Below are 4,720 nucleotides of genomic sequence, written 5' to 3'. Positions count from 1 at the left end.
CATTTTATTTTTATCACAGCCATCTCAATTCTTTGCTTTAAATCATAAAGCTTTGCCATTAAAGAATCTAGTTTCTGAAGCATGCCAGTTCTCAAACAAGCAGTGGTCCGGAATCCAAGACCCTTCTTTGGCTCAGCCCTTGGGCTCCTCAACCCCCCGGTAGCTCTGCTGACTGATCTCACCCACTGACCCAGGACTGAAGTGGAAGAGTCAAGGGACATAAGCTCTCTCCCCTGTGTCAGCTGCCCTCATTCGAGCAGGATCCCTAACCTTCTTGGTGGCCCTGCTGCCTTAGAATACTCGTCCGGAAATAAGTGGGATTCCTGTGATCTAGAGATCTTGCTAAAGACCAAACTAAAGATCTTGTTAAATTTCTCAGAAATCCCTCAAATTTTTCTTCCATTTCCTTATTTCACAAACGAGACAGGAACACGTTTTCATTGGAAATGATACACAAGTACATAGAATAAAGTGTGGCAAGGTACCCACACCATTCTACTCTAGAACAATTGTGGTTTAGTATGTGTCATTCCAGTCCAAGCAAGAAACCCTTGTATCTTGGTGGCATGAAATCATGGCGCCCCTGGGACTTAACAGGTTCCAGAGCACGGAATTATCTTCCATGTGTTTGGGTGAAATGGAGCCTGTGGCAAAAGAGAAAGTGAGTTACTAATTGGATTTATGGCCATTACTCCCTGAGCAGCCCTCTGCCCTTGGTAATCTCCATAGCATTTCAGATAGAATCTCTCTCTACAAAAGATCCAGAAGACTCTGTAAGGAGAAAGCTGGCACATCTCCTGCTCACCCAATAAAAAGTCAGATTGTTATTAAACAGTCCCCGAGGCTACTGTGATTTACATTCATTTTAATGGTTCTCTTTGTAGAGTAGTCCCTTTAATGGGGGATGCCCTCCAGGTTCCTATTGGTTGCATTTAAAATAAATATGACACCATCTCCAGCTGTCCAGCTCTCCTTTCATGCTTTGACCCGCAACAGAAAGTACAGAGACTTGATATTTCCCCCTGAGAAGCTCTCAAATGTTCAAGGATGCTCAACACCATTATTTGTGTAGCAGAGAGCTAGAGGTGGACGTGGCCCGAGTAGCCATCACTGGGGGAATGCGGTTGTATGCCAAAGAATGCAACATAGCTCTGGGAAGCAATGAACTAGATGGACAGAAAAGCCACACATGGAGAAATTGAAACCTTTAAAGATTTTATTTATTTATTTATGTATTCATGAAAGTCGGAGAGAGAGAGAGGCAGAGGCAGAAGGAGAAGCAGGCTCTCTGCTGAGCAGGGAGCCCGATGCAGGACTCGATCTCAGGACCCCAGGATTATGACCTGATCCGAGGGCAGACGCTTAACCATCTGAGCCATTCAGGTGCCCTAGAAATTTAAATCTTTAAGCAACAAAAAGAGGAAATAGAATAAAACGTAGAACACAATGTTATGCCTACAGTCTAACACACATTTTTCTGTAAAATGATCCTACACGTGTATTTGCAAGCACACACACCCTAGGACATGCACCAAACAGAGGCACTGTGATGCCTCTAGGGGAGAAAGCAATGGGGACGGGAGCAAAAGAGAACAATTCCAAGCTGAAACAGACGCAGCTCTTCCAAGGCATGATGAATTAGCTGGATGCTAAAACTTGATGCTTTGGTCCTGAGAAGTGGTAAACAAATAAATAATGAATGAAAGAAACCACAAAGGCCCCTGTCTTTTGCTTGGCTTTAAATTAAATCTCACCACCTGCAAACACTCACAGACCTCCTTCTAAGCACGGGATGTGATACAAGTTCTGCTCTGTGACCACGGACAAGTCACTACACCTCTCTGGACCTCGGTTTCTTCAGTGGTAAAAATAACAAAAAGGAAAGGAAAAGGGAAATGAGCGCATGGACTGCTTATGTGACAATGCGCTATGGTTTGTAAGACTGAACCCAGGTAATATCTGAGGCCAGGTGTGTGTGGGCACTGGGGGAATGCCCGTCATTTTCCTCTGTGAAATTGGGAGCACATTGGACCAGAGCAGGCAAAACACTTGGACATTTGTTCCTAACTCAACTCCAGGGCACCAAGAACCAGACACAGGTGTTTATATAATGTTCAACTGTTACCTATTCTTGTACAGGAGAGAGGAGGATCTAGCTACAACCTGTCACCCCATCAGTTGCCAGAATTAATTTGCAGAACCAGCACAGGTGCCCCTCATCTCTTCCCCCTCCATATTAAAGCTGCAGGCTTGGTCAAAGCTGACTGGCCACACTGACTGGCCATTCTCCAGACTGTAAGGTGCACCCTCCTAAGACCTGAGGTCCAAGGTCAGCTCCTAAAGAGAGGGGAGCGTGGCCACCGCTAAGGTTGTTGACCCCAGACCCCTGAGCAGTTTGTACCTGCCCCAATCCAAGAGGAGTCCCTAAAGCCTTGCTCCATATGCTAGAGAAGCAAGCATTGTGCTATGTCTGTCTTTCAAGAGAAGAAACAGTCCCTAAGAGCCTCAGAGAATAATCTCTCCCACAGGCTGAGCGATCAAGATTTCCTCTGCAAACAAACACCAGGAAAACTAGCAGAGCAGGAAACTGGATTGGGCCCAGGCTGCTGGCCGACAGCGATCCAGCCAGGTCAGAGCCTGGCCTTGTGCTACAGGGGATGGGGAAGGTTTGGACACATTCAGGGAAGGATCCCCTGAAGGAAGGGTGGGAACAGTTGTGTAAGCCCAGGACGTGTGAATTGTGTACTAGAGATCCCCTGGAGGGCTTCTGGCTGTGTCTAGGCAAAAGGGTCCTTGGCGAAGCAAGAGAAGCTTCCAAACGTTCTCCAGCCTCAGAGTTGACTTCCTGTGGATTTTAGAAATTCTCTTAAGTTCCACCTTAAGCCACCCCACCCCCCCAATTGCTATGAAAATGTGAGAAGACAATATAGAGAGCTCAGTCACACGATTTTAGTTTCTTTCCTCCTTTACATGTGACATTACCCAGAGTTTCCCGTCACCACAAATGAGAAGTCTACCTCTACACTGGGTGTCAGCTGTTTCCCAGCAGCGTCTCCCGCAGCTGTCCATGCGCTGAGGGCCTTCTGTGACCCGTTGGACCAGTTCAGCCTGTGGTGCAAGAGAAAACCTTTGGTTCTTCCTTTGACATGTGTAGGGCACCCGGAAGCTATCAGAGGAAAGCTGCCCCTGATGTTTTTCAGTGAACCCCAGGGAGACCCACTCCAAAGCAATACTGGAAAGAGAGGAGAAGTGAACTGGGGGAAATCGGAGGGGGAGAGGAAGCATGAGAGACTGTGGACTCTGAGAAGCAAACTGAGGGTTTTGGTGGCAGGGGTAGAGGTTGGGGTGAGCCAGGTGGTGGTTATTATGGAGGGCACGGATTGCATGGAGCACTGAGTGTGGTGCATAAACAATGAATGCTGGAACACTGAAAAATTGAAAAAAAAAAAAAAAAGGGAAGAAGAATACTGTGCCCTCCCTGGCCTCTTCATCAAAGGCCATCAACTTACCCTACTTCCTAAGCACCTCCAGAAACTTCAGACTTCAAAGTCCTACTAAAGTTCCCGTTTTTGTACTCTTTAACAAAAATAAGGTGGGGTAAGCTGGCCTAGATAAGATCATTTCAGGGAGCCTGTCTCTACCCGGGCCCGGCAGCTCTAGTAATGTGGAACTGTGTTTTCATTTGTACTGGTCACGTCCACCCGGCAGCCACCTGGGTTTCTTAGGGAAATGTTAGCAGACTCCAACAACCACCACAGGAGCGGGAAGCGAAGAGAAGGCATGGAAATGGAAGAAGTCAGCATTTGCGGAGTGCTGACTATGAGCCAGGTGGGGGAGGTAAGGCATCTTTGAGCTGAGCGAGCCCTGGGCACCCCAGGACCTTGCCCTCCAGCAAAGAGAGAGGAAAAGCACAGTTAGGGAATTGCCAAGCAGAAGTGTTTTGTGTACCATGAATCAATTCTCTAAATGTTTTTTGAGCATTTACTGTATCCCGATCCCTTTGCAATGGTATGAAGATATTTAAGAAGTACCTCCTGCCCCAGATGAGCTCAGACTCTGACGGGGAAGCCAACATTTAAAAAAATAAATGCAAATTACTTGCAGTCATAAAGGTATGTACATTCAGAGCCACAAGGCTAGGGGAACTTTCAAGTGGATGGGAGGTTAATCCTACATCCTGCTTCTGGTATCATATTGTCTGTCACCTTAAATGTTTATACTGTTGAAAGTTTGGAGATTTTTTCTGTATTTTCATGGGTGTCTAGAAGGTGAATATAAAAAGATTCTAAAGATCTTCAGAAAGAGGAAGCATGCTAGAAAGCCAACCGATGATGGAAAAGAAAGTTTGAGGACCTCACTCATTAGACAAGAAAGTTTCTACAAAGTTAATCAAAATGTGTGGGAGTGATTGGGCAAAGAACAGATAATTCAGTGGAATGTCTCATACAAAAACCTTCTCGAATCTATTTAGTAGCTTAGCATATGGAAAAATCTACCACTCAAATCCGTGATGAAAGGCAGGGTCATTCAATAAATAGTGTTGAATGCCATTTGCAAAGTTATCTGTTTTGTAAATGGATTAGCATTTGCAAAAATATGACACATCTCTCCCACCCTATGTCAAATTAACTCCAGATGGACTAATAATTTAAATATTTGCAGAAGAAATGCTCCAACGTCTAGAATAAAACACAACCTGAGCGGAGGATTTCCTAAGAAG

Source organism: Mustela nigripes, chromosome 8 (assembly GCF_022355385.1).
Source record: "Mustela nigripes isolate SB6536 chromosome 8, MUSNIG.SB6536, whole genome shotgun sequence".
NCBI classification, from domain to species: Eukaryota; Metazoa; Chordata; class Mammalia; order Carnivora; family Mustelidae; genus Mustela; species Mustela nigripes.
This window is presented reverse-complemented; position numbering follows the sequence as displayed.